At 49.1% G+C, this 24,256-nt stretch overlaps 1 long non-coding RNA gene across 2 annotated transcripts in view; it reads left to right on the top strand.

Annotated features, from left to right (window-relative positions):
• Positions 1-24,256, top strand: part of LOC115846804 (uncharacterized) — a 119,789-nt gene that overhangs the window by 77,652 nt on the left and 17,881 nt on the right. For both annotated transcript variants that reach the window (XR_009559124.1, XR_009559123.1), the window contains exons 5-11: positions 2,225-2,279; positions 15,121-15,251; positions 15,958-16,035; positions 16,552-16,717; positions 17,415-18,012; positions 20,072-20,270; positions 23,900-24,200. This is a non-coding gene — a long non-coding RNA (uncharacterized lncRNA). The remainder of the gene's footprint in view (positions 1-2,224; positions 2,280-15,120; positions 15,252-15,957; positions 16,036-16,551; positions 16,718-17,414; positions 18,013-20,071; positions 20,271-23,899; positions 24,201-24,256) is intronic.

The raw sequence follows: 24,256 nt of genomic DNA, 5'->3' as shown, positions 1-24,256 counted from the left end.
GGGCGGATGGGGGTGCCTCGTTACAACCCAGCAGGCTCCTCACTCAGCCTTTGCTGAAGGGTGGGCGTGGGACTGCAGTGTTTTCTGCAGTGTTTGGCAGGAATTTAGCAATTATTGCCTAAAAATTCCTACTTTGCTAGGCTGCCCCTTTTCTGGTCCTTCTATCTAGGAGAGATCAGATTTTTCTTAAGGCTTTTTTAATCTGCACCTGTTGGCATTTCTAAGTTGCCAGCTTCTCCAGCACCCAGTCTGGGATATTTGAGGCCACAAGAAAACAGGTAACTCACCACCATGCCGTTCTCTCCATCTTTCAGAGGCTTCTTATATTGTTTTCCATATAATATCCAAGTGTTTTAGCTGTACTTAGCTGGACAAATAGGAAAAAGCGTGTCTATTCCATCCCAGAAACTATGGCTTTATTTTTTTAATAACACATTTAAGCCTCTGATCCATATGGAATTCATTTTCACAGAAGGAGTGATGTAGGGGACTCCAGCTTCATTTCTGCAGGCTACTCTAAGTTATCGTAATACCGTTTATTGGAGAGTCTCACCTCCCCCACTGATCTGAAGCACCATGCACATTTCCTTACATATGCAGGGCTATTTCTGAATTTATACTGTCCCATTAGCCTGTGTGCTTCCTCAACACCAGCTGCTTTATCTATTGTAGCATCACACACAGGTACTGTTTGCTGGAGTCTTTGCTGGAGCTCATGACCTCATTCTTCTTCTGCCCGAGAGCCCATCTCTGCAGATCCTCTCCCCACACCCTCTGAAAATCACTGTATTAGTTCCTGTGGCTGCCGTAACAAAGTACCACAAACTGGGTGACTTAAAACAACAGAAATATATTTTCTCACTGTTTGGAGGTCAGGAGTCCAAAATCAAGGTGTCAGCCGGGGCTGGTCCCTTCTTGGCAGCTCTGAAGGAGCATCTGTCTGCTCCATGCCTGTCTGCTGGCTTCTGGTTTGTGACTGCATCACTCCAATCTCTGCCTCCGTTGTCACATGGCTGTCTTCCCTCTGTGCATCTCTGTGTCTCTTCTCCTCTTATGGTAAGGACCCCAGTCACATTGATGAAGACCCCTACTCCAGTGTGACCTCAGCTGTTTACGTCTGCAATGACTGTGTTTCCAAATAACGTCACATTCTGAGTTTGGGGAAGGACATGAATTTTGATGAGACCCTATTCATCCCAGTACGGTCTCCAACAGGCCACATTTGTCAAGACCTCCCCACAGGGCCTCTCTTCCACCCCCCAGGTGGTGGCCACTGTACACCCCAGAAGCCCACCAAGCCGTCTCCCCTAGCCTGCTCAGTCCCCACTACCCCCCCACATGGGGCCTTCTTAGATGTGCAAGAGGGAATGGCCCATTGGGGGTTCACTCATGGTGGGAACCTCTTGGTCTGCATAACTGTCATACTCCCTGTGGGGCAGGATCCTGGTCAAATCGGGGCTCAAACGGGGGTTCCTCTGTCAGGGCAGACAGGGTCCCAGGCTCTCAGAAGTACTGCACAGTAGGGGCAGACACCCATGGAGATGCTTTTCCACTTGCCACCTTGCTCCAAGTTCATGGAATCCTGGGAAATTCCCTGGCTGTCCAGTGGTTAGGGCTCTGCGCTTCCACTGCAGGGGCCCTGGATTCGATCCCTGGTCGGGGAACTAAGATACCGCATGCTGCGCAGAATGGAAAAAAAAAAATCATAAAATCCTAATCATCAGAGATGCTACTCTGTGTTGAAAACATTAGGCACATCACAAAGACTGTTCCTACTTCTCAGGAAAGCCCTGTGATAGATGCACTGCTCCCACTGTACAGAAGAGAAAACTGAAGCCCAGAGGGAGTTAAGTGACCTGCCAAGGTCCCACGTGAGGAAGATGCAGATAGAGATTGGAACCAGCTCTGCCTGGCTCCTCCATCCCCCTCTGGAGGCCCCAGGGACCTTTGAGAGCTAGTCTGGCTGTTTCACTGGGTCCACCCTATATTACTTATGGCACATAGGCCATCTGGTTCAATCTTGAGATAAGAAGTTCCTGGCAATAGCCTTCACCTTCAGCCAAGGAGGATCCAGAAGCAGTTAAGGGAATTTGTCCAATCAGCATGAGGGAAAGGAGCCTCTCACCACAATATTACTTTGACAGAGATGAGAGTTTTAATGTTCTCCCTCCTGAATTTGGGAATTTTGCATTTTAAGCTCTTTTGTACCCTTTCTGTTTTTCAGAATCATTAGTACTAGATGGAGGCCCTGCTGGGACCTTTCCAACCATCAGCCACAGGTGAGTGTTTCCATGAACCACATCACCATCTTCAGTCTCAGACAGGGAGCAAAGTGCCCCCACCACTTCCTCCGTGTGACCAGCCCTCCTGGGTCTCCTTTACCCCTGGAGAAGACCAAGAGTCTTGGTGGCTCCGAGAGAGGCTTGGGGGTCAGACTCCAGGGTTCAAATCCGTGCTCTGCCATCTGCAGCGCAGTGAGCTTGGGTGTGCAAGAAATTTAACTTCTTTGAGTCTCCGTTGCATCATTGGTGAGATGGGCAATGACAGTGGGTACTCCGAGGGGCTGGCGTCGACTGGACACAGCGTACACACATCTACCGTGGTATCCAGCCTATGGAATGTTCTGCATAAATGCAAACTGTCAGTATCGCCATCGTGGGTATTACTCTTATTCCTATTATTCAGTCTCAAGGTTATTACTACTATTTCTGTTACTCAAGCAGGACCATGTTTCTTCTCTGGTCTAAGATACAGGAGGCTCTGACTCCAAGGGCCAACCTGGAGCGGGACGCGTTTGCCATAATTTAAACCAGTGTTGCTGTGAGGAATTGAGTCATGATTATCAGCTTGTGAGCAGGGCCTGTGTCCAGTAATAACAGCTTGACATTTACACCACATTCAAAGCCCCCCTGTGCCCGCTAGAGCGTGAGGCCTTTGCTGCATCCCTGAAGAGGCTGGAGAGGCAGCTGTCAGTCGTCCTGCAGGCCAGCCGCAGAGAGGACTTCCCTGAGGCCACACGTGTGCCCAGCGCAGACCTGGGCTCTGGCCAACTCTCTCTGGGCTCTGCCTACCCAAGTTCTTATGCTTCTACTCCACCACACCTTCCCAGGAGAATCTGGAACCCTCTCTGGGAACATGTCCTTAATTCTTGGTTCCCAGGATCCGATGTTTCCTGGGGAGATCTTTGGTAGGTTTTATGGTTCGTTTTTTTTTTTTTTTTTTACATCTTTATTGGAGTATAATTGCTTTACAATGTTGTGTTAGTTTCTGCTGTATAACAAAGTGAGTCAGCTATATGTATACATATATCCCCATATCCCCTCCCTCTTGCGTCTCACTCCCACCCTCCCTATCCCACCCCTCTAGGTGGTCACAAAGCACAGAGCTGATCTCCCTGTGCTATGCGGCTGCTTCCCACTAGCTATATATTTTACATTTGGTAGTGTGTATATGTCCATGCCACTCTCTCACTTCATCCCAGCCTCCCCGTTCCCCACCGTGTCCTCAAGTCCATTCTCTACATCTGCGTCTTTTTTCCTGCCCTGCCACTAGGTTCATCAGTACCACTTTTTTAGATCCCATATATATATACATTAGCATATGGTATTTGTTTTTCTCTTTCTGACTTACTTCACTCTGTATGACAGACTCTAGGTCCATCCACCTCACTACAAATAACTCAATCTCGTTCCTTTTTATGGCTGAGTCATATTCCATTGTATGTATTGGTTCATTTTTTATTTGTATTTCCTTTCATTACCTGTGAATCAATTCCATGAAAAACCCTTGTTTAGTGGTCCAGGGAGGGGGCTGTGCAAGTCTTGTTGCCAGTGACTCACCAGAGGAGGACACTGCCCTCAGCGTGCCCAGACTCCCTCTGGCCTGAAGCAGCACCCGCATTGCGGGCATTTTCCTGTCTCCCAAAGGTATTCTCCTATACGTCATCATCCATCCATATGGCAGGGAAGGACTGGGGGCTTGGTGTCAGCCAGGGGCCCTGGCTTTGGACCTCCCACTCCTGTATTTGGATGTATGTGGATGCAAGGATGGTTGGATTTGGATGTATAGTCAAACCACAGTCACCCAGAACAATTCATAACTTCGTTCCTTTCACCAAATTGTAATGAGCACCCACAGTGGGCTTTCTGTCTTGGAGACACAGCTGAGAAGCGCCCAGCAGTACCCTGTCCTCAGGGAGACACAGGCAAAAACTCCAAACAAGTGACTGAGAAGATATTAGGTGTGAGCCATATGTTCATAAAAACAAGATTATGTCGCAGAAAGTGAACCCACTTTAGGTAGGGTTGTCAGGGAAGGTCAACATTAAGACAGCATCCACCATGCAAATAGAATGACTAAGGAGCCAATCATGCAAATGTCAAGGAGACGAACACTCCAGGTGGCGAGAACCACCCATGCAAAGGTCCTGAGACAGTCATGAGCTTGCTAAGTTTAGAGGACAGAGGAGGACCACTGCTGCTGGGACATGGAGACAGGTGCGGGGACAAGGCCAACTCCAGAAGGCAGGGGGCTGTTTTCTAAGATCACGCCCTGTCGCGTTGCCACTGCCCCTCCAAGCCCCACGCAGCCCAGGCAGGGAATTTTGGACTCTGCCCACATGTCCCAGTCACTGAGCATCAGAATGCCCCAGAGTCCCACGCTGGGCAGGCATTTTGGTTAATTGATGAGGGGGGGACACGTCAGGTCCTTTGAGGCCCAAGCACATTTCTGCATGTCATAATCTGCAGGGACCACTGCCCACAAGCTCTTCTGCATACTGTACGGAGACCCCATGGGTTAGGGGTTCTGCCCCTCCCCCCGTGGCCAGCTCACGGCAGCCCCAGCCTGGCCTCTCCATCTCCCACCGTCACCACCATAAGGGAAGCTGCACTCAGTGAACTACTCTTTCAACATTTTAGAGGCACATTTCAGTCAACTCCACTCTTCAGCAAGGCTGGCAGATGAGACCTTCTGTCTCAATCAGATATCCTGGTTAATGGAGCATCACGTCTGTACCTTACACGGATCTCCCTTTCTCAAAGAATTATAAAACAATCAAATGCATTTCGCACTAAAACCTCAGTGACCATAATTTAATCGGGTTCCAGTAAACAAAGTCTCGCCAAGAATTTCTGTTGTCTGAGGGTCCTAATTATGAGTGTCAGTTACTATTTGTACCATAAATGTGCCGATCTGTTGGCTAATAGACATTCCTGGTGGAGAAAATGCCACATCGACCATCTCTTATGATCTATCCTCTTTGCTGGCCTTGAGAAGTTACACATACAGAGGAAGACCATTTTCTAGTTCCCACGAACACCTGTCTTAATGAGGATGTACGTCACCCTATTTACTTGCCCTCATTCCCTCCAAAGTTTGCACTCTCAATGCATGGCAGGCATTTGCAGGACCTCCAAAATGCCTGTGCCCTCAGCTCAAGCAAGATCTTCAGCCACACGCCAGGAAGCTGAACGATGCCTGAAGACCAGCAGTCTCCTGCTGGTCCCTTCTGCCCTTGCCAGTCGACGAACTGGTACCAATTTCTGCCACCAGGCCCCAGCAATTAGACCCTGTTGAACTACTATCTTAGGTGAATACAGCAAAGCTTTCTCAAAAGCCTGAATTAATCACAGAGAAAAGGGGTGTCATGCAATCCAAGATGATATTAGTATCAGGAAAATGCAGTAAATTTTATTTTTATTAATCCATGTAGATCGATGGTCTCATTACCTGTCACACTCGCAAATGATAAAAAGCAAGGGTAGAAGCGCCGGTTTTCCATACAGGAGATCTTATCAACCGTACTGAGGATGTGATCATTATACTTACACATTTTATAGAGCTGTTTTCTTAACAGCCAAAAGCGCTTTCGTTTAATATTAATAAAAAAGATGTTTGGCTGAAAGTGGCTGGAAGCCACGTGGCTTTTGTACGAATGATGGCACCTCCCACTGCACTGTTCTCTGGTCAACACTTCCCTGCCCAGAGGCCCAGCCTCTCGACAGAAACCGAGGCGGGTTGCCATAATCCCAGCCCCTCTCATCTTTTCACACAGCCTGAAATGAGGGTAAGTTGGGGAGAGTAGAAATCCAGTTCTACTTAGCCTAGGTCTAAAAAGACAAGAAGGTATTGGAAGATAATAACATTTTTTCTGCCATTTCTGTATTATCAGCCCCTCCACTGGAACCAACTATAACTGTGAATAGGATATAGAAATAGCCACGGAACACACGACATTAGCACCAAAGTAAATCATAGGAAAAATTGTGGGGCGGTGGAAAAGGACAGAGCTTCTCCACGGAGCCATCCCTGCGAACACGTAGAAGCCTCTTTGCAAACTCTGTTCTTGTGGCCGTGTTACAGCATGCTCATTCAGCTATCAGCCAGGACACTTTTTCTCTCATCATAATAAAAAAACAACTAGTTGGATAAATATCCCCTTGGCAACCTCTTGTTCAGACAGGTATAAGACTTTTTAAATGTGTGGGGATGGTTCCTCCGTGCTACCCTGGAAGATCCAGCACTTGGCTCACCCCAGACAGCACGCCCTATAAATAAAAATGAAAAGCCCACCCCGGTAATGCAGAGCCGGACTGGCTTCCTCGCCTGCCAGGCAGACAGACCTCTTATTAGGAAGAAGCCAGGAGAGGAGTGGGAGATGAGAGCAGGAAGGTTAGGACGTGGAACCTGATGCAGTTATTCACTGGCAGGGCAGCAATACAGAAACACAGAGGGATGATGAGGTTAAAGTCTCAGACACTGCCTGGCTCTGAGGAAGAAGACACTTGCAACACTAATCAAAACCAGGGTCCCGGAGCAACCAGTCTTCCTCAGGAGAGGAAACATTTTGAAGACCCAGCAGCACCCCCAGAAGTGGCCCCGGAGGTGTGCAGAATTGATGAATGGTTCGCTGTATTATTCACAGGAAGCCACATTTAAAGCTTATTTCAGCCGGGGCTAAACCCATCCAAATGTGTTACTCTGCACAAGGACTTCTAATCCACGGAGACTCTATAAACTCTCCAGTCCATTACCTGGATCACCTGGCCTTGGGCAGAAAAGTATTTGGGAATTGGTTGTTTTGTTTGACACTAAGCAGGGTGCCCCACGCATGACAGGCATTCAGCAATGCCTTTAATGAATGAAGGCTTGAGTAAATGAACCAACACAAGGACGCTCCGGCTTTCCCGGGGGTGAAGGATTGGTGCTCCAAGCAATATGTGTGTGCATAGTCAAGACTTCCTTGAAGAAACCCTCGCGTGGGCCAGAGAGAACCAGGACAGATGTCACCCTGGCAAGGATTCGTGGCCTCGTTTACAGGCCCTGTTGGGAGGTCTGTGTCATCTCTCAGAAGGGCCGGCTTTGCCACCCTGGCAGGACATGTCCCTCCCATGTCCCTGGCTGCACCTACATGGATGAAGCAATAGGCCGGCTGGCGCTTGGGTGCCCAGCTGCACAAAGCAATCGGTTTCACTGCCAGGATCCAGTCTGCTCAGCCGGGGGAATAAATGTACTTCCCACTCAAGCTAGGGCCTGTGGTCCTGTGCGTTTCCATCTGTATTTTCCTATCCTGCCACCCACCCCTCTTATTTTTATGCCAAGCGTGATGATTAAATTCTGGAATTTTAAACGAGTACGTGAGGCCATTGCAAGACAGAGCTGGCTGTTTGAGACCCCGACAGCTGTAAGCTTCCATCGCCCCAGAAATTGATTGGATTCCAGGCCCAGGCCCTGTCCACACCGCATTCAGAGCCCACAGGCCGAGAGCTCCTCCCCGGCTCTGGAGAGGAGGGTGTGTGGGTGGTGTCAGGACGCCCCGGGCACTTAAAAGGAATGGTGGGAAATGATGCTTGCTATCAAAAGTTAAGCGTGTCTCACCAGATGAATAATGGAATGGTCTTCAATAATCCATCAGCTTATATTAAAAACTCCAAAATGATATAAAATGTGAAGACACGGAAAATGGTCACTCTGTGTTTCAGGCAAATCAAAGCAGCCAGGAGGGAACCTCCCTCCCTAAACCCCTACCTGTCAGCATCCACAACACCCAGACCTCGTCTTGACCCCGTTTCCCTCCCTAGCCCCCACCCCCGTTCCTCTCCGCCCGCCTTCTCTTAAACCAGCCAGGCGTACACCCCGACTCCTCCGCTGTATTAACTTCCTGGGGCGACCGTAGCAAAGCACCGCAAACTAGGGCACTTAAAAGAACTTCAGCTCAGGAAGGCCAGAAATCCGGAATCGAGGTGTCAGCACTGTTCATTCCTCCCGGAAGCTCTGAGGGAGAATCTGGTCCAGCGCCCTCTTCCCTCTTCTGGTTGCTTCCAGCAACCCTGGGTGACCCCACGTCACTCCAGTCTCTGCCTCTGTTGTCACGTGGCCCTCTTCCCTGTGTGTCTTCTTATTTTCTGCATCACGTAAGATACGCATCATTGGATTTAGGGTCCACGCTAAATCCAGGATAATCTCATCTCAAGATCTTTACCTTAATTCCGTCTGCAAAGACCCCTTTCCAAATGAGGTCACGTTCACAGGTACTAGGGACTATATTTTGGGGGGGTCACTGTTCAACCTGTGACATTCACCAGAACTGGAGTTGTCAAGGTTGCCAACGGCCCCAAGTTGCTGAATCCGATGTTGATTCTCCATCTGCAGATCATCTGACCCGTTGACAGCATCTTTTTTCTTGGTACCCCTCCCCTCGGCCTCCAGGACCCTCCACACTCCCCGTGGTTCTCCTCTTGCCTCCCTCTGCCCCTCACGCAGGCTTCCTCATCTGGGGGAAGATCGCCACTCCAGCCTCCTCGTTGTTCAGATCAAATATCCTGGCAGTGGCGTTGATTCCTCTTCCTCTGACACGCCTAATCCAACAGGAAGTCCCGTGGGATCCGTCTTCAGAAAAGACCCAGAATCTGACCATGTCTCACCACCCCTGTCTGAATCATTCCCATCTCTCCTTGGATACTGTACAAGCCTCCTAAGTGGTCTCCCTTTTTCTGCTTCCCAAAATCCATTCTCAACAGCAGCCACAGTGACCCTGTGAAATCATGCCAGCTCACGCCAGCCCTCTGCTCAAAATCCTCCAGTGGCGCCCATTTCCCTGGGAGAAAAGCCAAGTCCTTGTAATGCTGACCAATCCCTCCCCAGTCTGGCCTCTGATTACTTTTCTTTTTCCTTCTCATCCTCCTCCATCCCCCGCCCCCATGCTGCTGCACAACAGGGGCTCCTTCTGGTTCGAGAATTCCCCCCAGCACTCTCCCACCCCCGGGCCTTTGCACTGGCTGTTCTCGATTCCTGGAAGGGTCTTTCCCTAGAGACCTAAGTGTCGCCCTCCCTCACCTCCTCCAAGTCTCTGCTCCATCTTCACCTTCTCAGTGAGCATCCCCTGACCATTCTGTAAAAATTACAAACTGCCCTCTGGCCCTCCTGATCTCTGTTGTCTCTCTCTTCCGCTCAAGCACACGCTCCCAGGGAAGAGATCTTTATGTGTCGATCCCCAGTGGATGACAACACCTGGAATACAGGAGGTGCTCACCAAGTGTTTTGTCAAATAAGCAAGTGGGGAGGAATGCCATTAAAAACAAAATGGTTTAATTGTAAACTATATCATAGGCCAAAAAGTATATATCATCTTTAAATATAGTTTAAAGAACAATACACACCCAAGTACCCACCACCCAGCTTAAAATAAAAATATGGCCCATTCATGTGAGTCTCCTGCGTGCCCCTCCCCATCCCAGCCCTCACTCCCCCCATTAATCACTATCCTCAATTTGTATTAATCATTCCTTTTCTTTAATGTTTTCCACGTGTGTATGTATCTCTAAACACATACTATAATATACTATATACGTTAAGTTGCATATTCTCATGTTTAAAAAACATGTTTATATACATAGAAGGGCTGACAGTTGTAGTCTCCAAATTATGGGTGACTTTCAATTTCCTTCTTGTCCTTTTCCGTATTTTCCAAGCTTAGAGAATGAACATATATTACTTCTGCCGTCAGAAAACAATGGAATACATGCCTACACATACCTAGATGGTCTCATTGTGAAACAGGAAGCATGCTTGTTTGTGAGGCAAACAAATATCATTTCTGCACTTAATGTCCCTCTATGACTTACCGTCAAAAAAAGGTTTAGATTTGTTTAACGTGGTAGAGAAGCAAATATTGCTTAAATGAATCTCAGAAATGGCGTGCCCCGAGTGGCTGACTGGGTGACCTGTGATGGAGCAGGGACCTTAAAAATCCTGCTCCCCAAAATGAGACCCCTAACCCCCATCTCCCAGGTCCAGCTCTGGGCTCAGCTTCCCGGCGCATCTGAAAGCTGCTGTTCTTTCTATGATTTGTCTGCGATTCGAGTCCTGGGTGGTCTCCAGTTTGATTACAGTGACTCACCTTTTCTATTATTAAGGACACAGGCAGTCCTGTATTTTTACTTCTTTGCTGCTGTCAGGGATACTTGCCCACTCAGGGTGAAGGGTTGTGTGGGGCAACAGGCTGGGAGGCTACACTGGGCCCCCCACGCTGTCCACCCTCTCCCCTGATGTGACCTTGGCGGTGCAGCCTCGGAGCCCCAGCTTCCTTCTCTTCAGCACGTAGACTGGGTCTAGAATCTAGAACATCTGCCCTGTACATGCTTCTGTTTCCCATACTTTTCCTTTGCTTCTTTCTTCTTTCTCAGAGTGATGATGAGCTCGAGGTCACTGGGCCAAGCTGCCTGGACCCCCATCCTGGCTCTGCCTCTTGGAGCTGGTGACCCAGTGTAGGCTCTCTGACCTCTCGGTGCCTCCGCTTTCCTGCCTGTGAAATGGACATAAAAAAATAAACCTAACGCAGAAGACCGTGGGGAGAAGTCACCCAGAGCAGCGCCAGCACACAGCGAGCTCTCAGTAAATGTTGCCCTTTTCTCCCCTCGACTGTTTTAGGAGGTATACATTCTTTTTCTCGTATTTTAGCAGTAGCTCTTACATTTTTAACATTGATACTTAACCTAATAAGCCTGAAGTTAATTAGCATCTATCTCCAGGACCACAAAAGTCTGCCCTGGATCATCAAGCTGTAGGATGTGTAACGCACATTATACATCCTCATGTGCCTCCCCGGCTTTTCATGATGTATAATATTTTAGTTTCACTTTGTTTTTAAAAATCTTTGACATTAGTCTTTTGTTATTACATTAAATATTTATTTGGTAGTGAAGAGACTTTTGGATTTTCTCGGGGGGCTTCCCCTGCATTGGCAGCCGCCCTACAGGCCTCAAGATCCACTGGTCTCCCTGCCCTTCACCACCCAACTATATACACACATGCACACGCACATGCGTGCCTACACATATGGAAACACACACACGTGCACACAAAGATGCCTACAAACACACAGGCACACAGACATGCAGCTGCACTCATACACTTGCACACACAGGCACATGCAGACATGGACATGCACGTGGACACACGTGCGTGTGTCTGCACACACTCATGTGCACACAGACATGCACGCGCAACATTGAGGCCTGGTCCCCTGAAGCACCGCCTCTCCTGGATCTCCCCAATCTCTCCCCTCCATCAGCATCCTGGGTCCCAGTTCCTCAACATCTTGCTATCTTCTAGGATAAATCCATGGACCAGTGTCTCCCAGGGTGACGTCCCTGAATCACTGTGTCAGAATCACCTCGGGAGTTCAGATTGGAAGAGAATAAAGAGAAATAGCAATGAAATGCAATGTGTTCTGGGTAGGATCCTGGGACAGAAAAAGAATATTAAACGGGGGATGCAAATAAAGTCTGTAATTCAGCTATTGGTATTGTGGCCATGTTAATCCTCGAGTTCCATCACTGTATGATAGGTAAAGTGGTAACTGTAAGGGGAGCTGGGTAAGGGGTATATGGGAACTGTCTGTTCTATTTTTGCAGCTTTTCTGTAAGTTTCAAATTAACTCAAAAAGTGAAAAAAATTATCTTGCGAGTTTTAAAAAATATATATTTCGGGACCCACTGCAGACCTGTGGACTCAGGAGCTCTGGGGGTGGGCTGTAGGTAGTAATATATATATATAATATAATATATATAATATTATATTATAATAATATATAATTATAATATAATATATAATATATAATGTAATATTATATATATATATATATATATTTTAGACTAGCAGTCCCCAACCTTTTGGCACCAGGGACCCGTTACGTAGAAGACACTTTTTCCACAGACAGGCGTGGGTGGGGGATGGTTCAGGCCGTAATGCGAGCAACGGGGAGCAGCAGGTGAAGCTTCGCTCACTCGCCCGCCGCTCACCTCCCACTGTGCAGCCCGGTTCCGAACAGGCCGTGGACCGATACCGGTCCACAACCCGGGAGTTGGGAACCCCAGTTTTAGATTATATCTCCAAATAGTCATATTCTGCAGTATTAGGGGTTAGGACTTCAACAAATGAATCTGGGGAGTTGGGACACAATGAAGTCCATAATGATCAGACCGCTGCAGACCCCCTGGCAATTCCCCAGGGCACACAGGTCCCACTCTGGGCACAGTCCCAGAGCAGCAGCACCCCCAGAACCACACAGGCTGTGCAGAGGGGCAGCCACACAGAACACCCACGTCCACTCCCAGGCCCCCACCCTGGTAGGGGTCGACAGTGGCAGGAAGATCCATCCATGGGCCAGCCTCGCCCTGGGCACCTAGGAAGGGCCAACCAAGGGCCAGGAGCAGAGAAGAAGATGGGAGAGGGTGGAGGGAAGGAGGCCACAGGCACTGGGAGCTGGGCTAGCAGCTGCTCTCCAGGAAGCTACGCGATTAACAAGCATTCAGGGGACACTTTCTGTTCCGTGAGAGCTGAGAACCACATGTACTCACCCATAGGGCCAACCAGGGCTGAGTGCACTAAGCCAGCACTGGCCAAGAGAACTTTCTATGATGATGGAAGTGTTCTGTATCTGTGCTACCCGATACTGAAGCTGTTGAGGACTTGAATGTGGCTAATTTGACTGAGGGACTGAATTTTAACTTTAATCTTAATATAAAGAGCCACATGTGGCTGGTGGCTGGTGACCGACATGCAGCACTCAGCCCTGGCCCCTTCCTCCACTGTGTACAAACTACAGCCTAACATTTATTTTTTATTTTTTAGATTTATTTAATTTATTTATTTTAGTTTTTGGCTGCGTTGGGTCTTCGTTGCTCCACATGGGCTTTCTCTAGTTGCAGTGAGCGGGGGCTACTCTTCATTGTGGTGTGAGGGCTTCTCATTGCGGTGGCTTCTCTTGTTGCAGAGCACAGGCTCTAGGCATGCGGGCTTCAGTAGTTGTGGCTCGCGGGCTTCAGTAGTTGTGGCACACGGGCTTCAGTAGTTGTGGCTCATGGGCTCTAAAGTACAGGCTCAGTAGCTGTGGAGCACAGGCTTAGTTGCTCCGCGGCATGTGAGATCTTCCCAGACCAGGGCTTGAACCCATGTCCCCTGCATTGGCAGGCAGATTCTTAACCACTGCGCCACCAGGGAAGCCCCAGCCTAACATTTTAACCTCAGCCTTCAACACCCAAACGCAGAGTGGTGACCTGGACCAGGCAAGCCACGGGGCCTTTGGATAGAGGGAGAGACTTGCAGGCACTTACTGAAACGTGCCTCCCTCCCCAACTATCAGGATGGATGGCAAAAAGGAGTCTTCTGTGAGTAGCTGTCCAAACTAAAACAGGCCATAGATGCATTGCAGGTTGAGGCTCCAGGATCCAAATACCCAGGCCCTTTTGTATCAGGTAGGAACATTTTACTCCCCTTCTAGGGCCGGCAGCCACAGCACTGGGTCCCTGCTACTCTGAAACCAGACTGGAATTCACATCCAAGTGGAGCTGCTCTAGAGAGGGCAGCCCAGGGCTACATGAATAATGGATGAGCCACACTGCCTGCTCTGAGAGGCCACTCTCCCTTCCAGGATCCCGGAACCCTGAAGGAGGGGGCACCCTCCTTTCTCATCCACGGCAGAGCTGGCCCAGGCCAGAGCCTGAGAGGGGTCGTCGGGGCAGGCTTTGTCCCAGCCCCAGCACAGACCTCCGCCCTCCAGGATTGGACAGCAGAAGGGCCTCCCCGGCCCTCCACATCGGCTGCATCTGGGATTTGGGATTCGGGAGCCCCATGACTGGCCCTGAAGATGGCTTCCCCCCCCACCGGAAGGTGCAAGCTAGCTGGAACCATCCAGATCCCCTACGGGGTCAACAAAGAGGCCAGGAAAGCAGCAGGGGGCCTGGGCTGGGAGCCAGGAGGGCAGAGACCAGCCCCAGGCTGGGAGTCCTTGGTGGGAGCTGGGACTCACCACACTGGCCTGTCACCTTTACTAAGAGTGGTGGTACCGTCTTTGGTTAGAGAGCCTGTGGTCTAGAGAGGACAGTCTGAGAAGGACTGGGACATACAGTAGTGTCTTAGAGCAGACCTGAGATGAGGTGACCCCAGACCCCAGGAAGCACCCACCCAGTGGGTGGGAGTGAGGCAAGGCAGGTGTTTTGGACTGAATTGTGTCCCCCTCAAAATTCATGTGTGGAAGCCCTAACCCCCAATGTGACTGTGTTTGGAGACAGGGCCTTTAGGGAGGTAATTAATGTTAAGTGAGGTCATAAGGTGAGGCCCTAATCTTATAGGACTGGTGTCTTTATGTTATGGAGTCCAAGCTCATTGCTCACCACACGACAGACCAATAAATCAAGAGACTAGTTTTGGGGGCAAGGAATAGCAACTTTATACAGAAAACCAGCAGACCAAGAAGATGATGGACTAGTGTCCCAAAGAACCATTTTACCCGATTTAGAATTCAGGCTTCTTTTATGCTAAAAGGAGAGTGGGTGTGGCTGGTCGTTGCACACTTCTTGGTGCCAGAATCCTTTGTTCTTGCAGCTGTCCAGGGAGGTCAGGTCACAGTGTTCCTGTAAACCTCCAACAAGACAAGTGTTATTCTCTGTTCTGCAACTTTTTGTCTCTGTATGAATGGAAAAGTGCTATACCTTGAGAATGTATATTTCAGGCTATAGGCAACTGGTAGCAAAAGGTTAAAGTAAAAAGAAACAGATCCAATGTGGACTCAGATTTGTTCTTCCCTAGTACACTTACAATAACTCTCCCCCCCAGCAGCACCCTTAGCACAGAGAAGAGGCCATGTGAGGACACAGTGAGAAGGCAGCTGTCTGCAAGCCAGAAAGAGAGGCCTCACCAGACACCAACCCTGCTGACAGCTTGATCTCAGACTCCCAGACTCCAGAACTGTGAGTACATAAATTTCTGTTGCTTAAGCCACTTAGTCTGTGGTGTTTGCTGTCAAGCCAGTTGCCCCTGTGGGCAATGGAGGTTGACCTACTGAAGAACTCTCTGGAATGTGGCACAGGCCAGAGTCACCCACCTGAGAGGACAGGGGAAGCTCAGGCATTTATCCTCTAACTCCTGGCAGTCGCTGGGTGAGGGTGACCCTCAGGAGGCGATAATGCCCAGCTATGAGCAGCTTCAAGGAAAGCCTTCAGGCAGACAGGGAAGTGCAGATGCTGTCAGCTGGCTCTCAGGCTGGAGTCCACTGAGAAGTATATCCCAGGGGATCTGGGCAGGCTCTGCCCAGCAAAATCTGCATCTGGCAGCCTAGTTAACTTGGGAGCCTGGTGAGAATTACAATGCACAAATGGCCTGGCTGAGAGAGTCTAACAAGGAGGCTGAGTTACTGGGGGGTGAGGCACCCAGGCTCTAGCAACAGTGGGAAGCTGTTACGAGCTCAGGGCAGAGGGACCAAGTGATGGGAGCCCAGAGGGCAGGGAGCTGTAGGGGCACTACCAGGCAGGAGGAGAATGCCAGAGGCACAGCCAGGCGGGGTGGCGGGGCGATAAATACCCCAACCTCTCCTCCCACGTTGGCATAGGCCACAGAGCAGATGAACCATGGCAGTGGTGTGCTGGTAAATGTTTAACAACCGACTCTCTGGTATAGGGGAGCCCTGATGTGTAGCATCTGTCAATTTCTGTGATGAATATACTTCCACCAAGGCCTATTAAACGCTGCCAAAAGGTTGGTGCAAACTGTCCTGGGTTTTCTTAGATTCTGCATGTGTCTATTTGTCATCTCTTAATCATGGGGCCAAACTAATAGTCAAATTGTTTACACCGCCCCTGTGGCCTAGCTTTCACGGGCATGCGAAAATCATATTACAAACCTTCTAACAATCCCAAGTCCAGACCCCCAACCATCTCCTTTATCTAACTCTCATCCACCAACCCAGTACTTCCTCTGCCCTAAATCACCAGACGTCTAGAGACCACCTTGTAGCTCAGACCCTGCCACCATTATTCAAACTAGCCAATCCTAGGCTGTTCGCCGGCCCTGCCTTTCCCCCGAGGATCGCAATAAAGGATGTGGCCTGTGCTTTCCCCTTCCTCTTGCTTCTGCCTCCTGACTCTGGTGCTTTCCCACCGGGCCCTGCATGGATGTGTGCCTCTGTTCCAGGGGAAATGTGAGTAACAATAAACTTCCTTTTAATGGCATTATCCTCACCCTGTTGTCACTCAGTCAGCTTTATCATTTAAGACCCGGCACAGGTCACAGACCCACGGGACAGCGAGGTCACAGAAGCCAAGAAAGCAAAGAAAATGCTTTTCAGAAAGGAGGTAACGGCCAAGCATGCTGGACGCTGCCAAGGGCACAGCGAGGTGACCGGAAACGCCCGTTCATTCTGGACACCCAGAGCTCGGAGGTGACTTTGTCATGAGTGATTTCGTCAGGGGCAGCAGACGGCGGGCGCAGAGAGGGATGGATTCAGCAAGGGCAGGGAGCTGATCGAGAGTCTGTGCTCTGACAGGGAGCCCAGAAACAGGGCCGAGCTGGGAGGAGAGGGGAGGTCAAGGCAGGGTTGTGTAAGCTGGGAGATGCTTATGCACATTTGCCAGCTGGCAAGAAGAGCCTGGGAGGGAGGGCGGGGTTGCAGGTCCCCCCTTCAGTGCCTTCCCACACAGGCTGTGCTGAAGCTCCCCTGAAGACCATGAATAAATGATTAAAGATCGACATCGATCCACAGACCTGAGGCCCATTTTATTTCTGACTCCTGTCTTTCCAGTGGTTGCTCTGAATGGATATTAAGAAGGCAACCCCTGGACCCTAATAAAAATAGCAGCCTCCCTGCACTTGTGAAACTCTTGAAACCCATTTCCCAATGTCCTTTTCCAGCTGGTGGCTCTTCTTACCCTGGCCATGGCCCATTTGCAGAGAAGGGTGGGGCAGTGGCCTGTCCCCACTGCTGCCCTAATTCTGGCTGGCAGGAGCTGGTGGGAGGCGGGGAGAGGGATCGCAGAAGGATGGGGCTAGATGGAGAGATCGTCTGTAACAGCGAGAGATCCTTTGTCTCAAGGAAATTTGGACACTTTTGACAAGAGGCTTTTTTCTTTTTTTTTCAGAGTATGTCTTCGAGAAGGTTTCTCTTCAAAAGACCAGGGCACGTCTGAGGCATTCTCTTTCCCCCCCGCACCCCCCACCCCCGCACTACAAGGCCATAAATTTCCCTCCCTAATCTCCTCTCCTGCTCTGTGAGTTACAGAAGCTCCTGGGTCATTTATCATTCATCATTATCACAGTGACACATCCAGCCATCTAATTCATTGTCTCCCAGCGCTAACTTCATCTCCTTCCTTGAATACTCACCCGGCTGGAATCTCTTCTGACAAACTCCTGGCACCGCTCTGGCATTATCTTCCCCCAAACAGGCACGATCCTTTTAGAACTTTATTGGCGATCTCTTAAAAGAGCCCTTCAGAAACAGTCGGGGCCTCAGTGTATCACGGATCACTTAGCACTTAGGGAGGACAAATGACTCAGCGTGACTGCCTGTTCTCGCTGTACTGCCAAGGAAATTCAAGGCGCCACCTCCGAGGTCTCCCCGGGGCCAGAGAAGGCACCCAACATGTCCCCTGGCTCATAAGTGACCCCACTGACTGCCTCATCCGTGGACTGTCTGGGGAGGGTGGAGGATGAAGCCAGCGTCCTGGATTCCCACAGGTGGGCTGGGAAGCGCTGTGTGTTCTCAGATCCCCTCCTGTCGCCCCACAGCTGGTTCCCACCCAAGTGATGCCCCCAAACTTCACCCCATCAAAACCTGCCCTCCCTATTTATTTCTGTTCCTTTTAGGGACCTGCCTCTGCTCGCTGACCTAAGGCAGTGCTGTCCTGTTGCACATTCTGCGATGATGGAGGATGATATTCTCTATCTGCGCCATCCAGTACGGTGGCCACTGGCCACGCGAGGCTCTTGAGCACTTGCCATGTGGCTCACGCAACTGAGAACTTCATTTTTAACCTCATTTAATTTTAAGTTAACATTAAATAGCCACACATGGCCAGTGGTGACCAGTTGGAGAGGCAGGTCTAAGGGGGAGGGGGGACTTATCTGTTCATCCAGCACGTCGACTCTCCTGGAAAACAGTCCGACTAACACCCACCAAGTTCCTGCCACATGCTGGGCTGTGGGCTGGGTGTGTTCTGTTCATTGTCTCACTTCATTGTCGTGACAACCAGGTGAGGTAGGTACCATTATATCCCATTTTACAGACGATAAGACTGAAGCCGGGGGAAGGAAGGTAAGCCAAGTGGCTAAGAAGGGATTCAGAGGTTGGCAGTCCAAGAGGGTGTCTAGGGGAATGTGGGCAGGCTTTCTCCACCACACGGGGTCCCTGTGATAGGCTTGGCTCCCAGACTGTCTCGCCTCGCTGGGTCTCCTGAGGAAGGTGTCGCTGGATGAAAAGCAGAGATACATCATTTTAGCAGGATCACACAGATTCCCACTGCATGCAGATGTGAAAAGTGTAGCCTCTTTATTCCTCTATAAATATTCTCTATAAGGTAATCTGATCTTCCTCCCAGACCCCCTTGTAGCTGGAGGAAGGGGAAGGGAAGAAGAAAACAAAATTTCGTCTAATTTTGTAAACACGGCATCCTTCCATAATCTAAATAGTCTCTGTAGTCTCTTCAGGGTTTCTCTGCCCTCGGGCCCCCAGAAGTCCCCCCCACCCTTCAAGGTGGTATCTGGCTAATGTGGACGGTGGGTAGTTTTATGACCTGGTAGCCCCAGGGGAAAGGGGCCCTGGACCCTATCGCATCCTCGGATGAACATGTGGCCGGTGTCTGCTAAGAAGAACTGGCTACGTAATTCTCAGGGCTCAGAGCCAAAGGAAAATGTGGGGTACTTGGTTCAAACACTGCTGCGCATTTCAAGATGGTGACAGCAGAGCATTAAACCAAGCACATGCCCTTCTGAGCACAGGCCCTGTGGACTGCACAGGCCACACACCCACAAAGCTGGCCCTGCTCCCAGGGTCTGTGTGCAGACCTGCCACTTGTGAGGGTCCATCGCTGGGTGAAGGGGTGAGGGAGGTCTGTTCTGGGGCCTGGTCAGAGCTGCAGTCGACCCTGACCTTTCTCGCCTCTGGGAGGGGTGCTGTGCCCCACCCCCGACCAGGGCCCAGGAGGTCAGGCCTGCAGCCCACGTATCCCTGCCCACAGGCCCCAACCCCAGGTCAAGGCAGAAGTCCAGCTTCCTCATCCTTCTCAAGGGAGTGTATTTCTGGTTCTGCCCACGTCACATAACAGGGGCACTTGGAGGAGGGGGAGGGACTCAGGGCTTTCCCTCTTCCTACCAGCTGGGGCAGGGCCGCCTGGGAGGCCACCTCCCCCCTTCCCAGATCCTGAAAAGAAAGTGAAACAGAAGCCCCTGTGTAATGCCCCCACCCACGTGCACCTCCAGTACCAGGAGAGGCGTGTATGAATGACACAGCTCAGCTCCCTGTGCCCACGCCCCACTTCCTGCAAAAGCCACTGGGCTTGAAGGGGCAAATTTCCCTGATTCAGACCACCAGGACTGCTTCTAGATCTACTAAAGGAGGAGCTGAAGTAATTTCCAGAATTCTTACCTCTCTTGACCTAATCTGTATCTTGCTGCAGACTTGAAAATCCTATTTCATGCATCATATTAACTCTCCTCCTGTTTGCAGAGCTGCTGTAACGGCCTCAGTCCCCTACCCTGCCTCCCAAGAGACTGACGCGGCTTTGTGTTCACATCCTAGGAGTCTTGAGCGGTCAGCAGACCAATCTCACAAAGTCAAGGGCCGGAAGGAGAGGAGGCGTGGCCCGTGGTACACACGCTATATGGAGACCTCCCTGCCTGTGTGGGTTCCCTGTGCTGGAGGCGGCAGGATGGGAGATTCAGAGGCTTCCCCTTCTCAGGTCAGATCTGAAAGAGGAACAGGTGTGAATTTAGCAAAGGTGAGTGGAGATGAGCAGGTGCACGGAAAGGGGGCGGGGGCACATGGTGAGGCGTGGGCAGGTACCTGCCCTGTCTTAAAGGAGCGGCCATCAGCTCTGGCTCACATCTGTCGCAGGGGGAATGCCCACCCACTAATGTTTTTATGGATTTTTATGCGTTTAATGTTGACAAATTATTCCAAATTTTAAAAAAATCATAAAACAATGTGCGTACATCAGGTAGGAACCAAACAAAGCGTGTTTTCTGGCTGAATCTAACCACTAAAAGAATAGAAGGAAGACTGGATTCTGGGAATTGGGGCATGGGATTAGGCCATCAGGGCAGATCTTACAGGGTTATAGTTGTATTCTGGGAGAGATGTATTCTCACTACTTGGAAACTGTGACATGGTCTTAAACAGGGTAAAGGCGCCTCCAGTTTTGCATCGTGAAGAGACCCCAGTGGTTGGCACATGGAGCCTGGGTTGAAGGGGAGAAAGTACCCTTGGGAAGGCCATTTAGGAGAGAGTTAATAAGGCAGGAGCAGTGAGCAAGGAGAGAGATTTAGAAGGTAACATTGATGGGACTTAGAGATAGACAATCATTAAATAAGCCAATAGTTTATTCCCTGGCACAGTCCAAAACTATACATTAAAATCAATGCCAGAATTCATTGACATATACACACTACCAAATGTAAAATAGATAGCTAGTGGGAAGCAGCCTCATAGCACAGGGAGATCAGCTCGGTGCTTTGTGACCACTGAGAGGGGTGGGATAGGGAGTGTAGGAGGGAAATGCAAGAGGGAGGGGATATGGGGATATATGTATACATATAGCTGATTCACTTTGTTATACAGCAGAAACTAACACAACATTGTAAAGCAATTATACTCCAATAAAGATGTTAAAAAAAAAATCAATGCCAGAATTGACAGGTATGTCAATCAACGGGAACTCTCATTCCTGGCTGATGGGAATGTACAATGTACACCCACCTTGGATTACAGTCTGACAGTTTCCTTAGAAAGTTAAGGATACACTTGCCATATAACCTAGTCTTTTCACTCTTAGATGTTTACCCAAGAGAAATGACATCTTATGTCCACACAAAGTCTCATACACCTGTCTATAGCAGCTTGGTTCAAAATAGCCAAAGCTGGAAACAATCAAAATGTCCATCAATGAGTGAATGGATAAAGAAATTGTGGTATATCCATTCAGTGGAATACTACTCAGCAAGAAAAAGGAACAAACTGTTGATATATAACAGTGTGAATTTCGCTCCACTAAATGGAGCGAAAAAAAAAATTCATACTGTATAACTTCATAACTTCATACTGTATAACAGTTCTGTGGCTTTTTTAAAATGGATTTTATTTTGGTAACAGAAGCTTTTATTTCCAAGTCTTCTTTATATAAAATTCTTAAAAAATGCAGAGTAATCAAAAGATTGATCAGTGGTTGCCTGGGGATAGGAAGGGGAAGGATGAATTACAAAGGAGCATGAGGAAACTTGGGGGGGAGCATGATGGAAATGTTTATCTTGAGTATAGTGATGGATATATAAATATATATGTCAAAATGGATCAAATAGTACACTTTATGTAGGGTTTCACATACTTCAATTATACCCAAATAAAATTGGGGAAAAAAATTAACTCAAGGAACTGGAATAAAACATTCCTAGAAGGGAGAGTCCCACCTCCACACTGGCCCTGCATTTCCATGTCTTTTAAGCCAACTCTAATTTTAGATAGAAAAGAAAAAGAAGGGGAAAAAAGACACCAAAGTGAGATGTTGCTTTACAAAGGTGTTGGAAATACATTAAACACTAAGATGTTACCATAATAAATTAAACGAATAATTTCAGGTCTGTCTTGCCACATATTTAAAAATATTTAAAATTAACAAGGGCAGAGAAAGCTAATGTTGAGCCAATAATTTTAATGAATATATCCCATTATGTTCTAATGAGTGGCTTTTTTTAAATGGATTTTATTTTCGTAACAGAAGCTTTTATTTCCAAGTCTTCTTAAAGGAGCTTTCCTATTACATATTTTTAAAGTACAATTGGAAGAGAGCAGTCCGTTTTAAATCATTATATTACAGTGTGACCACAGGGCAGAGGCTTGGAAGTTAGCCGATGCTTAGGTTGATTCCCAGTTCTGTTTCTTGTTTATTCTGAGGCCTTGGACAGTCCCTGTGCCTGCAGAGCCTCAGTTTTCCCATTTGTAATGTGGAGGTAATGACCCCTCACCTCCAGGTGGCACAACATCCTATAGAGTCTGAGCATGGATTTCTTCTCTATACAGGAGTAGCTGATAATTATTAGATTTTATACTCAGTCCTAAAACTGCTATCTCCCAAAAGGATATTCAAAGCGAGAAAACTGTAATGCTCGCTCCCTTCATTCAAGTCTGAATGTTGATCATACAATGAACTGGACCCTTCTGGATGCATCCTAAACCATTCTCAAAATAATCCCTCTTTCCGTTCCTCACCCGCCAGGCAGCTGAGCTGCAACTTGACAAAACATGAGGCTAGTCCTCTTTTACAGCCAGACGTTCATCTGCAGGCTCCTTGGCATACCAGTCCCTCCAAGTTATTTTATTATTTCCAAGAAGCCGTAACTGAGCCTTTTTATATACCTTCTGTTGTCATAGGAGCGATCACACGTAAAGCATGTCAACCAAGTAGGAGAAAGTCATCTTTCATCTAGTTTACTGTTTCCTTGAGACAGCCAGTCTCTGGGTCTGGTCAGTTGGCAGCTTTGATGGGGTTATTGAACACGGCTTTTCAAATAAAGAAAACCTGGAGAATGTGGGAGATCCTTTTTTTGGTCATTTCAGCCCAGGGTTTGGGGTAGAAGGAAGTTTCTCTCACCACGTGGGGGTCTGGTGGGCCCCATGCAATCCTGCAGCTGGTCCTGGGCTCACGCAGCCAAGGTGCTGAGCTTGGCCTAGATGCTAAGCACAGAGACAGCTGTGCTGGTTCTCAGCCACCTTTCCCTCTGTGGCTTCCCCTTCCTGTGGTTTCAGAACAGGACCCCAACTCCCTGTCCAAGCTCAAGGTTTCCTCCCCATTTTCCTGTCACATCTCCTTGTTCCAAAGAGGCAGATCTCAGTCTCCCAGTCTTTAAAATGGGGATAGAAACAATGCCAGCATGAATTTTTTGCCTTTCATTTGTTTTTTGTTGTTTTGTTTCGTTTATTTATTTATTTATTTATTTATTTATTTATTTATGGCTGCGTTGGGTCTTCGTTGCTGTGCACGGGCTTTCTCTAGTTGCTGTGAGCAGGGGCTACTCTTCGTTGCAGTGCACGGGCTTCTCATTGCAGTGGCCTCTCTTGTTGTGGAGCACGGGCTCTAGGCACACGGGCTTCAGTAGTTGTGGCTCGCGGGCTCTAGAGCGCAGGCTCAGTAGTTGTGGCGCACGGGCTTAGTTGCTCCACGGCATGTGGGATCTTCCCAGACCAGGGCTCGAACCCGTGTCCCCTGCATTGGCAGGCGGATTCTTAACCACTGTGCAACCAGGGAAGTCCCTTTCATTTGTTAATAAGGATCAACTCAGACGGTGGCATGAACACGGCTGGTAAATTACCCAGAGGTGAGCCGCTGCTGTTACTAACATTCCTCCTTCTTGTCAGGAGCCGCTAGCTCGCCCCTTCCCGCCCCAGGCCCGGCGACGTGCACATCAACAATCCTTGTTTGCAGACTGCATCCTGCAGAAGCACTCCTGCAGGGAGCCTCCTCGACCCCAGAATCGTTTAACGACTCAGAAGCGCCAGGCTTCCCCCAGGCATCTCCTGCCTTCCTGGAGGGACGCCCCGAATCCCCCAAAAGTTCTGAAAAGTAATTTCAGTCTCATTAATTCTGGAAACAAACAACGGCAGAGGGAGAAGGAAGATGATGAGCAGAATTAAAGGACAAAGCAGAAGGGGACCCAAGGTACCTGGGGTTGGGGAGAGTGAGGGAGGGGGTGTGAGGCGGGTGCAGCGATCCCA

The sequence above is a fragment of the Globicephala melas genome, chromosome 15, assembly GCF_963455315.2.
Source record: "Globicephala melas chromosome 15, mGloMel1.2, whole genome shotgun sequence".
In the NCBI taxonomy this organism is placed as follows: domain Eukaryota; kingdom Metazoa; phylum Chordata; class Mammalia; order Artiodactyla; family Delphinidae; genus Globicephala; species Globicephala melas.
Note: the sequence above shows the minus strand (reverse complement) of the source record. Positions and strands in the feature narration are given on the sequence as shown.